The sequence below is a fragment of the Loxodonta africana genome, chromosome 3, assembly GCF_030014295.1.
Source record: "Loxodonta africana isolate mLoxAfr1 chromosome 3, mLoxAfr1.hap2, whole genome shotgun sequence".
In the NCBI taxonomy this organism is placed as follows: Eukaryota; Metazoa; Chordata; class Mammalia; order Proboscidea; family Elephantidae; genus Loxodonta; species Loxodonta africana.
The window spans coordinates 77,123,512-77,136,043 of record NC_087344.1 but is presented as its reverse complement, the minus strand read 5'-3'; the positions used below and the strand labels follow the sequence as shown (position 1 = coordinate 77,136,043).

Here is a 12,532-nt window from a genome sequence, read left to right as displayed (position 1 = left end):
AGTTTTTAATATAAACTCAGACCTACTCAGACCTCCTGGGAGTTCAAGATTTCTGAGGCGGTCAATTCTGTATAACAAGATCTAGCAAGTGGCCATCGGTGTAAGTGGCTAATGTGGAACGAACATGGTCACTGATGTTGAAGAGCAGGTGCTCAAGAAATGTTTGCTGTAAGGGAAAAAGAAGAAAACTAAAGATAAGTCCAAAGGACTAATGGACCACAACTACCACAGCCTCCACAGTCTGAGGCCAGTACAACTAGATGGTGCCTGGCTACCACGGCTGACTGCTCTGACAGGGATCACAATAGAGGGTCCTGGACAGAGTTGGAGAAAAATGTAGACCAAAATTCTAACTCACAGAAACTAGTTTGTTCTGTAAACCTTCATCTAAAGTTCAAATAAAAAAAATTTTTTTTGCATCAAAATTCTAACTCACAAAAAAAGACCAGAGTTACTGGCCTGGCAGAAACGCTAAGAGTATGGCACCCACACACCCTTTTAGTTCAATAATGAAGTCGCTCCCGAAGTTTACCCTTCAGCCAAAGATTAGACAGATCCATTAAACAAAACACGACTAAAGGGGCACACCAGCTCAGGGGCAAGGATTACAAGGCAGGAGAGGACAGGAAAGCTGGTAACGGGGAACCCAAGGTCGAAAAGGGAGAGTGCTGACATGCAGTGGGGTTGTTAACCAATGTCATAAAATAATAAGTGTACTAACTGTTTAATGAGAAGCTAGTTTGTTCATCTAAAGTACAATAAAAAAAAGTTTGCTGCATTATATATATATACACACACACACATACATATATATGTATATGTACATCTTCACATATAGTTCAAACCCATCCAGCAGTACTGTGGAAGAAAAGGCCTGGAGATCTGCTTCCATTAAGATTACAGCCAAGAAAATCCTACGGAGCAGCTCCGCTCTGTAACACATGGGGTCTGCATGAGTCAGAATAAACCTGCCAGCAACTAACAACAAAATATATATAAATTTGTTTTTGGAATCTTGTCTAGACTTACTAAAAAAGAAACTAAGTATGGATACCATAATATTCTTCATATTTGATTAACTTAGTGACGGCAAATTGAGGCTGAGATAGCCAACGTACGAGGTGCAGTACTTTCCATGTGGAACAAATGCATGGAAAGCCTCACCTCCACTTGTAGTATTGCCTCTATCTTCCACACTGCAGAATTATTGCAAACAAAGCTGGGGGAAGGGGCTTCACCCAATCATATCAAGACACAAAGCAAGACTTCTAGTTCACTAGTTTCCCCTTGAAAACTGAATTATTTAAAGGTCTCCATGCAACACTAGAAACCCTGGTGGCGTAGTGGTTAAGCGCCACAGCTGCTAACCAAAGGGTCAGCAGTTTGAATCCACCAGGCGCTCCCTGGAAACTCTATGAGGCAGTTCTACTCTGTCCTATAGCGTCGCCATGAGTCAGAATCGACTGAACGGCACTGGGTTTGGTTTTTTGGTTTATGCAACACTGGAATTGCAAACACTTTGTTGCATGCAGTTTTAATTTTATATATCATTGAGAATAAATATATCTTAGAATTAGTATCCCACAGTTTGAAGAAAATATAAGGCCTTTGAACAAGTCCTGGTGCCTGGAGACAAACATCCTAAGGAACTGGTGACGTCTGAAAAGCTACCCAGTGAGCTCTTCACACTATGCACTTTGTAGTTCTCCACTGCTTAGCACAAATTACTTCCATATACAGAAAGACTATGTCAGCAATACTATGAAGCCTATTTGAAAGAATCCAGATTCTTAAAATTTTTGTACATTTTTTTCCTAGTCATCTACCTGGATTCAGGAAGAATCTAGGAATTTACGTTGTAAATCTTCCCTTTCACAACAGAAACACCTAGTTGAAGAACTCATATTCTATATGGGTACAATTCTGTGGCCTGAATGCTTGCAACAATACGAATTTTTATTATATCCGCCCACTCAATATATTTTTACATCCAGAAATCAAAAATGATCCACTTTGAAATATAAAACTACCTGAGAATTTGACTAGTCAAGTTTATTTTGATAACATGACACAGCAGATAAAACCACCAGGTTTTGACATCAAGCAACTTGGGTTTGAATTCCAGCTCAACCACTTACTGAGTGACACTGGACAAGTTACTTAACCTTTCTGATCCTCAATTCCTCATCTGCAATATGGCGATGACAAATGCCTGCCTAATAAAAAAATAGAAATGTTATATTCAATGTGCCCCAAAATGTCAATTCCCTTTCTCTAGTACTTTCCCCTTCTCTCTCGAAAATTTAGTTGCACTCACATAAAACTGATCAAATTTGAAAACTACAGTTTTTTGAAATGGGTATGAAAACAGAAGTGTTATCTGCATCTGAAGCTAGAAAGAACCCTCTAATATTGACAATGAAAAACAAACTATGAAACACACAGAGGTTTAACATAAATCTATTTCCATGTTCCTTCTGCCTTGGGGTAAACAAATGTAAAGCAATCCCAGTCATTACGATTCAGGGGAAAAGGAATGTACCCCTTTACATGACTCTAACAACTCTGGATTAGAACAAAAGCTTTTGAAATATGAACCAGAAAATGTTGACTAGTCCTGTTACTTAAGATGCAAAAAGCTATGCGCTGGTTTATTTTAGTTTGGGACTGCTTTAAAAAAAAAAAGGTGAATACGTGCGTGGTGCGATATTTTTAGGCACATATAAAAGGGAATAAATTGTGCCAAGATTCAGGATCTCTGCTAAACTCCCTTCTTCCAAAGGGGAATCTAACAGTGTTCATTCAACAAATAATTATTCGCCAGATACCTAGTATCTGCTAGAAAGCGTAGTTTTGGAAACTCAGTCCCTACGCCTATCCTTCCTAAAGCAGAAAAATTCCACAAACAACATCGTACAACTAGCTGCTGGCCCTATAATTGCTCTCTTAATATACTTCCCAACTCCGAAAATGTTTCTTCAAATGCTTCCTAGTGAACTTCCTCACTCCTACAGATTTGATACTACTCACTGTATGGCTTGGTTTCAGTTACTAAAGACAGAGCACACCTATCCCACAGGACCCCAATGTCAGCCTGGTCTGTTTGCCTCCTCCTCACATCACATCCCAGTTCTGGTAACTTTAGACTCCAAGGCTCCACTGGCACTCTGTAGCAAAATCCCTGTCTGATCCTATCCTTCCAATAGGATCCCGATGCTTCTTCCTCCTTATACCATGCCCTCAGATCTGGCATCCTTGGACTTCAGGGTCACTCCCAAACTGTGTCAGACTCCAAGTCTAGCATCCCTGAATCTCGACGATCCCCTCAGCCTGTAACTTGGGTTTCGGTGTTCCCAAGCCTGACACCCTAGGGACTTGTACGCCCCCATCCTGGGCTTTGCATGTTACACGTAGGGCACGTCGGAATTTAGGAGTACCTCCACTCTAGGGCGTCCCAAGGGTACCCCGAAAGTACCTGCCGGACCATCACCTTCCCTTCCCCCTTGAGGCCTCTAGGCTCGCTCCCAAACTCCACCTCACGCCTGCGCCGTAGGTGGTCATCATCCTTGCAGCCCAAACCCAGGACGCGCGCACCCCGCAGCCTGATTCCTAGTCCGGAGCCAGCGCGACCAATAAGGTGCCAGGTCCGCGGCCTCCCCGCCACCGACCAATCCGAGCGAGCCCCCCCGCCACAGCCTTCCGCCAATGGGAGAAAGCCTGCGGGCCGGGCCGCCGAGGCGCACGGACCCCACGAGCTCGGAGGCGGCGGCGGCGGCGGCGGTGACTGCGGCGGGCCCGGCGAGAACACAACATGGCGGCGGGCAGGCCGGACCGAACTACAGCGGCGGTCGCGCGAGGGAAGTGAGGTCTCTGAAGGCGGGAAGCGCTGCCCCTCCCCCCGCCACCGCTCACACCCTACCTCCCACCGACGCTCCCGCACACTCACATGCCTCTATTCTGGGGTCCAGGGAAGAACAGCAGCCGCCCCCGCGCTCCTGCGGTGTTGGGCAATGCAGATGCCCGGGCAGGGCGGAGGGGAGGGGGAAGCGTGCGTCACGGAGAACGGAGCGCGCGCGAAGCGGGGGCACAAACAAGATGGCGGCCACACCGTTTGCACCGTCTCCCCTTTTCCCCTCCCCCTCCCTTGGCGCCTCTGCTCCCAGTAGCTTGTAGTGCGCAGAAGCTGAGTTGCTTGAAGTCTCGCGAGAATTAGGAAGGGTCGCCGACTTGGTCAACCAGAGATTTCTGACCCCGCCCCTTCCGATGTATCCGGAGGCGTTGCCTGGTGACCTCTATAACGCGTTCTAGCGTGGATTTCTGCTGTGGTGCGCACGCTGTGAATTTTGGAGATCAGTAACTTTGGGGGTTTTTATTTTAATGTGGGGGAAAGAGTGCTGGTGGGCAGAAGAACTACATACGGATGCCAGATTGAGTGAGCACGCCCTTACAGAAGGTATCTACCAGCACCATAAATTCATAGAAGAGGGGATTTAACACCAAAACTGTAAAATGATATATTACAGAATAAAGAGCAGTACTTCCGAAGAATGTTCAGCTTTTAACTTTACGTTTGCATGGACACGTTTTCTCCATTTGAAAACCAACCCATTGATGTCAAAAGCGACCCTATAGGACAGAGTAGAACTGCCCCGTAGAGTTTCTAAGCAGCTGCTGATGGATTCGAACTGCCACCTTTTTTTGGTTAGAGCCGAGCTCTTAATCAGGTAGGTAGGCAAGCACAGATAGGAATGGGACTGCCCCTGTGGATGGTAATCTTGAATTTCACAAATGACCTTGGAGCTTTTTTGAGACTTCTTGTGTTGAGGGACCCTCAAGAATAAAATCAACACACTATTATTGCCTTCCTTTGGGTTCATGACCCTAGTGGTAAAGTAGCTGAGAATAGTGGAATAAACCTTGACTTGAATTCAGGAAAATTGTTTTCAAGTCCAGCTTCAGTAAATCTCACTTCAGGCACTGAATAAATATTTGATGAATGAAATCTTACTAGCTATAAGTCACCTAACTTCACCGAGTCGCAATTTCTTCATTTGTGGAGTAATCTAATTCCTACCTCTTGGGAGTGTTGGAGAGATTAAATGGAACACTGTGAGAGTGCTTTGTAAATTGCAGAAGTGTTAGAAAAAGAAGTTAATGACATTTTTAGACCTGAGAGATGTCATAAAAAAAAAAAAAAAAGGAGATCCAAAATAAACAGTATGTTGAGACAGTAGAGATAAACTTAGCTAACAGGGAAAAAGCCAAGTAAGTCTTATACAAATATTTATTGAGCGTTATTACATATGATTCATTATGTTAGACAAGGAGATGTAGAAATATGTAGGAAGCAATACAAATTATACTAATCGTTACTGTTAAAACTAAGAATTGTCAGCACAGGAGAAAAATGTAGAACAAAATTCTAACTCACAAAAAAAGGCAAGACTTACTTGCCTGACAGAGACTGGAGAAACCCCAAGAGTATGGTCCCCAGACACCCTCTCAGCTCAGTAATGAAATCACTTCCGAGGTTTACCTTTCCAGCTGAAGATTAGACCAGCCCATAAAACAAAACGAGACTAAAGGGACACAACAGCCCAAGGGCAAGGCCTAGAAGGCAGGAGGGGACAGGAAAGCTGGTAATAGGGAACCCAAGGTCGAGAAGGGAGAGTGTTGACATGTTGTGGGGCTGTTAACCAATGTCATAAAACAATATGTGTACTAACTGTTTAATCAGCAGCTAGTTCTGTAAACCTTCATCTAAAGTACAATTAAAAAAAAAAGGAATTGTGAGCACATAGGGGCTGTAGTGGTTTTTCATCCAAGAGCTTGGAAATCAGGTTGCCTCAGAATTAAACTAATAAAAATCTACATAGTAGAAGAAATTAGCCAAGGGCGATATTAAACACATTTAAGAACAGGTAGTACTCGGGAATTGATCAAGCAGATTTGAAGCCAAATAGGATCCTGGAGGTATATGTCTCTGCTGATTCATGAACAGTAGGGCCAGGAGATCCCAGGGGAGGGAAGCTGTTAAGAGGCTTGAGACAGCAGCTATTTACCAGCTAGTTCTAAAGTATTTAAATATTTTAATAGCTGGTAACAATCATACTGGTACGTGGTGGTGGTGGTAAAAAAAAAAAGTGGTAGGGCCTGTCAAATCAGCTCTGACTCACAGAGACCCTATGTACCATAGAATGAAACACTGCACGGTCCTGCGCCGTCCCTACAATCATTATGCTTGAGCCCATTGTTGCAGCCACTGTGTCATCCATCTCGTTGAGGGTTGTCCTCTTTTCTGCTGACCTGTACTTTACCAAGCATGATGTCCTTTTCCAGGGACTGATCCCTCCTGACAACATGTCCAAAGTATGTAAGACATAGTCTCGCCATCCTTGTTTCTAAGGAGCATTCTGGTTGTACTTCTCCCAAGACAGATTTGTTCTTTCTTTTGGCAGTCCATTGGTATGTTCAATATTCTTTGCCAGCACCACAATTCAAAGGCGTGAATTCTTCGGTTTTCCTTATTCATTGTCCAGCTTTCACATGCATGTGATGCAATTGAAAAGACTATGGCTTGGGTCAGGCACACCTTAGTCTTCTAGGTGACATCTTGGCTTTTCAACACTTTAAAGAGGTCCTTTGCAGCAGATTTACCCAATACAATGAGTTTTGATTTCTTGACTGTGGCTCCCATACTGGTACATACAGATTGAATGTTAGTCCTTACTGTAAAGTTATCATCAATATTTTCTGCCCTTTCTTTTCTAGGACCTTCCCTATGTGGCCTGTCCCAGAAGAGGATTATACCCTAATGTCATCAAGGTTATCCAGATGACTTGTTTTGGTCAATGAAATGTGAATAGAAGTGGCATTAGCGATCTCATGATTCTGTCTTTTTTTCCTCTGCTGTGGGAACTGCGTGTCCCAAATAAAGCTGCTTTTTTTCACAGAGTGAAGATGTAGTGCAAGCTGTAATGTCATATGAGTAAGAAATAAACCTTTGTTGTTGTAAGCCACTGAGATTGTTTTGGTTGTTTATTACTGCAACATAACTTAGCCTAAGCTGACGAATAAAACCTGTTGCCATCAAGTCGGTTCCAACTCATAGTGACCCTACAGGACAGGGTAGAACTGCCCCATAGGGTTTCCAAGGAGCGGCTGGAGGATTCGAAGTGCTGACCTTTTGCTTAGCAACCACTGTGCTACCAGGGCTCCAAGCTGAGTAATAGAGCCTTAAAATTAGTTTTCTAAGGGGGTAAGCTAAGAGCTTGTCTACAAACATCAAAAAACAACCCAAACTCTTCCAGTTCATAGGGGCAGTCTCAAGAAGGCAAGAGTGAGATGTGATTGAAATTTAATAAACAGAATTGCTAATCAGTCATTCTGTATCCTGTTTAGAGAGTGACTCCACAAACCAAATGGCATGACCACCCACAGCAGCCCCAAACAAGGCAATCACAGAGGGAAGCCCCAGCATTGAGCCTCTAAGCTCTGTCTCAATCAAGCAGACCTGACCATTAGGATTTCCTCATCCATATCATTCCTGTGGTGGGTGAGAATGTTTCAGGCTGCCCATGCTAAGAAATGCTTCTTAAGATCAGTATGCTTTCCTGGTGTGATTCTGTGCTCACCCAGAAAATATCTTACGTGTAAGGACAAAATTCAGTGATCTGCCAGCTACAGGAGTCCAGCTCTTGATGATTGTATTTTTCCTTGTAAATTAATTGATTGGATTCTGGTTTATATATACCTCAGTTTCTATGAACTTAGTGAATACAAGAGCACCCCCAGGAGATGGTTCCACTGTCTGCTTCCTGTTAAAACCAGGCTTCTGAGTTTGCAAGGTTGAAGACCAGTTTCTGGGTAATGGTGAATTCTCAAGGTTATAGCATTGAAGAGGGATCTGTGTAGACAGCCAAGTGGACTTCCTTAAGCCATATCCCTCTATCTCACTGCGTGCCCTCTTTGATCTGAAAAAGAAGTATTGAGTTAAAGAGAGAAAATTCATGTACTGTGGGAGTTTAAAAACAAAACAAAAGATAACTTCCAATTAATAGTCGAGGAAGTTGAGGAAAGATTTACAGAGAATGGAACATTTGAACTGGGCCTTGAAAAATAGGTAGAACTGGAGGAAAAGCATGCCATGTGTAGGCAGCACTTAGAGCAAATAAAGGGGAGCAAGGGATCAGTTGAGGAAATACAGGGCAAGAGGAAAAGGAAGACGAATTATCTGGCAAGATAAGTTATAGTCAGATCAAGGACCTTGGGTTTTATTTTCTGCAGTGGAGGGTTACCGATGGAAGGCTTTACAAAGGGAAGTGACATGGTCAAAACCATTTAAAGACAGGCAGAGAGAATAGGATTAAATAGAGCTGCAAAATGACCACTTGGAGATTTCCACGATAGTTCAGGCAAGATGTAATGAGGACCTGAACACACGACTAACAATGAGAATGGAGGGAAAAAGATGCAAAGTTGATACCGCCACGGTATGATTAAAAGGACTTGATCATTGATTGACCATTGTGGGGCTTGGAGACAAGAGAAATGAGGAAATTTAATATGACACTCAGGTTTTGCTACCACAGAAAAATGGTAGTCTCCAGATAAAGAGTCAGACAGTAGAGGAGTCATGGGTTCAGGTTTGGACATGCGGTGTTTAAATTACAAGTGGGCCGTCATAAGCCATGGGGTGGACATTTATAGTCTGGGCTGCTCAACACTCCTGTCCTTTCAGCTGCTAATGGCACTTTTTTTTTTAGACTGTAGAATCATCCTTCATCTCTGTGTGGTGCTAAGCTGGGAGGGTGTAATGGCTGTGAGAATGCAGCTCTCAGATCTCTGTCTGGGGCAAGCATAATTGACCGGCAGCCCAGCTGCTGAGATCTGAAATCCATCACCCACACTCCCAGGCCTTGTTTCCCACAGGGTGCTCCGAGCCAGTGACTGAGCATAGCCAGGGTCGGATTATCCAGTGAGCAAGATAAGCACAGGCTTACTTACCAAACCCGTAGTGTACAATTTCACATTTTTCACCACATGTGAAATTGTGCATTACAGATTAGTAAGTAAGCACAAGTAAGCCCATGCTTGCCTCGCTTACTGGGTAATCTGTCTCTGTCAGGGACTGCAAATTTGAAAAGAGTCTTTGATTCTGTAGGAAGGTGCTGTGGGTTGGGAGAGAGACAGATGCCAGCCATACCTAGAAGCAGAATCTTTGATGTGATAAAAAGTGAAATTTTCACTACAGATGGTGCCCTTGCTGAACTTTCCTTAGAACTGCACTGCAGTCTAAGACACTCCCACCTAAAGCTCCTTCCTTCCCTCCTCCTTCACTCAGGGTTAGACCTGCATTACCATCTTATATCTTACGGCTCTCTCAATCTTCCCCAGCTCCCGCCACCTTTCTCTCACAGGTGTTTTCCCTAATAAAACTCTTGCATTTAACCCTATGCCGGCATCTGGTTTTCTAAGGATCTGAATTGACATGAGGGGTGAGGGAGAATGGCATGTTTCCACTCCTAGTACCTCTCCTAATCCCCATCAGCCACGGGCAGGCACAGGACCCAGGCTGACCAATCATAATGATGCCCCACATCTTGGCCCAGAGTCTCTCAGCCTCATTTGGCTCCCAGATCATTAGCTACTTGGTCCATCTCAGCCCCAGATATGGCTAACCAACTCTAGGCAAGGTCTCACAGTTCTGCTGCCTGAGGCCAACCGGTTGCACACATGGAGTCTCTGTCTTCTGCAACTTTCAGATCCTAACAATACGCCACGGCAGAGAGTCTGGGATCTGTTTCCTGAGCAACTGCCGAAGAAGTCAGTGAAGCAACCTAGAAGTACAGGGATTGAACTATTCATGGGGCAAACTGGTCAGTGGGAGGCAAGAGACAGGAAGGAGCAGGATAGAATAACCCATTCTCCCTTGTTTCCTCTGATGGACTCTTTCAAGGTATAATTTCTCCATACAGCCTATTTAGAGACATCCCACATGGCCAAGGGGGTGTATTTGTCAATAAACCAGCTATGTTTCTCTACAGTTCATTGTGAGAAGTGGCCAGCAAACATTTCCTTGAATTGCTTTTCATCCTTTCCTGCTTTCCCTCATCCTCACTAAACTAGGATTACTGCATTTTTTTTTTTTGCAAATAATATGCCCACGTAAATAACATGCCCACACATACAATGCGCATAGCACACCTAGGAAAATAATACTCGAGGGGGTTGTGCGATTGGCAAAAAAAAGGTATAACGCACGTGTTTGCGTAAAAACTCGGTAGGCTGTAGCACCTAATCCCTCCTTTTAGGCTTTGTTTCTAGGAAACCTTGTTAAGACAGGTCAGGGTTTTTAAACAAATCCAGATTGAGCTAAACACAGCCGTCCTAAAGATTTGGAATATGAACATAGAAGATACAGAATCTCTCTCCTGGAGGTATTGAGCCATAAGGAGCTGTGGGTGGCCATCGTCCCTGCTCCATGGAGAGAGACTGCCTGAGCATGAAGGCATCACAGAGGAAGGCAGAGCTCAGAGAAAGGGAGGGAGACAGAGCTCCGACATTCTTTGAGCTTCTAGATTCAACTCTCCCCAACCCCAATATGTGTAACTGCATTGCTGTTTATTCATTAATTTCTCTGAAGACCAGTTTTCCTAATCCATGTAGAAAGCATGATCACCCCATGCCTACCAGGTTTTATTTCTTCCATTCAAAAGATCAGCCAGGTGACTAGAAATTGTAGACTTAATTCCAAATTCCAGAGAGAAAGAGCTCCTGGTTGAGCTAAATTTGGTCAGGTGTCCATCCCTGAACCAATCAACATTGTGGTGGAAGGGGGGACAAGGTCATGTATAAATGTGGCTGTATCCATGGTAACCCTGTGAATGAAGGCATGATAGGAGGATGGGGTTAGAGTAACACTTCCCAGAAAAGTAGGGTTAGAGGGTGGGGCAGACCAAACAATGGCTGCCTATTCCCTGAGAATAAACAAAGGGAGAGATGATAAAGAGAAGAGGTTAGAGGACAGAACTTTTATCTAAACCTATGCTGTCCAATAGAATTTTCTGGCAATGATGGAAATGTTCCATATCTGCACTGTCCAGAATAGTAGCCCCTCGTCACATGTGCCTGTTCAGCACTTGAAAGGTCAATAGTGTGACTGAGAAACTGAAATTTTTAATTTAATTTGATTTTAATTAAATTTAAACAGGCACATGTAGTTAATAGCTGGGCATTGGAAAGTGCAGGTCCAGAGTTTTGGGAGGCAGCATGGCATCCTGGTTACAGCATGTGCTTTGGAGTCTGTCTGATCTGGGTCTGAGTCCTAACTCCATTTCTTAGTGGTATCAGTTGGAAGGTTACTTGTCCTCTTTGAGCTGGAGAGGTGAAAGATACAAAGAACAGTCAACTGTGTGTGATGCCATGAAGAGAGAAAGGGGAAAAAGCACTGCAAAAGGTAAAAGAGTCTGTTGAATTTGGGAGTTAGGAGAATGAATTCAGACAGAGAGGTATTAAAGTTGTGATGGGGAAAAAGCCAGGCCAGCTATCTACCTACCTGTTGGATATCTATCTATGCGGTCCCTTTCTTCTGGCAGGGGATTACAGACAAGGAAAGATGGTGAGTTCAAAAATTATCTCTTCTCTTAGAGATTGAAAAGGTAATCAAAAAATTCCCAACAACAAAAAAAAGAACCCTGGCCTGGACGGCTTCACTGCAAAGTTCTACCAAACTTTCAGAGAATTAACACCACTACTACTAAAGGTATTTCAGAACATAGAAAAGGACGGAATACTCCCAAACTCATTCTATGAAGCCAGCATATCTCTGATACCAAAACCAGGTAAAGACACCATGAAAAAAGAAAATGCAGACCTATATCCCTTATGATATTAGATGCAAAGATCCTCAACAAAATTCTAGCCAAAAGAATTCAACAATATATCGAAAAAATAATTCACCATGGCCAAGTGGGATTCATACCAGGTATGCAGGGATGGGTCAACACTAGAAAAACAATTAATGTAATCCATCATATAAATAAAACAAAAGACAAGAACCACATGATTTTATCAATCAATGCAGAAAAGGCATTTGACAAAGTTCAACACCCATTCATGATAAAAACTCAGCAAAATGGGGATAGAAGGAAAATTCCTCAACATAATAAAGGGCACTTATACAATGCCAACAGCCAACATCATCCTAAATGGGGAGAGTCTGAAAGCATTCCCCCTCAGACTATGAACCAGATAAGGATGCCCTTTATCACCACTCTTATTCAACATTGTGCTGGAGGTACTAGCCAAAGCAATTAGGCTAGATAAAGAAATAATGGGCATCCAGATTGGCAAGGAAGAAGTAAAAGTATCTCTGTTTGCAGATGACTTGATCTTATACACAGAAAACCCTAAGGAATCCTCAAGAAAACTACTGAAACTAAGTTCAGCAGAGTATCAGGACACAAGATAAACATACAAAAATCACTTGGATTCCTCTACACCAACAAAAAGAACATTGAAGAGGAAATCA

At 43.4% G+C, this 12,532-nt stretch overlaps 1 protein-coding gene and 1 long non-coding RNA gene across 7 annotated transcripts in view; one reads left to right on the top strand and one right to left on the bottom strand.

Moving 5' to 3' along the window:
* Window positions 1-4,062, bottom strand: part of NFYC (nuclear transcription factor Y subunit gamma) — a 76,156-nt gene extending 72,094 nt beyond the window's left edge. The window contains exons 1-2 of one of the 6 annotated variants that reach the window (XM_023554581.1): window positions 3,947-4,057; window positions 2,139-2,216 (exon numbers count right to left, since the gene is read on the bottom strand). The gene's annotated coding sequence lies outside the window, so the exon portion shown is untranslated. Of the gene's footprint in view, window positions 1-2,138; window positions 2,217-3,475; window positions 3,706-3,946 lie in introns of those variants that run through there. The other 5 variants (XM_064281799.1, XM_010595261.3, XM_010595260.3 and 2 more) reach the window with 5 other exon arrangements.
* A 528-nt stretch (window positions 4,063-4,590) lies between these two features.
* Window positions 4,591-7,019, top strand: LOC135230720 (uncharacterized). The gene is made up of 2 exons (XR_010321375.1): window positions 4,591-4,724; window positions 6,772-7,019. It is a non-coding gene; the product is annotated as an uncharacterized LOC135230720 (long non-coding RNA).
* Window positions 7,020-12,532: the final 5,513 nt, after the last annotated feature.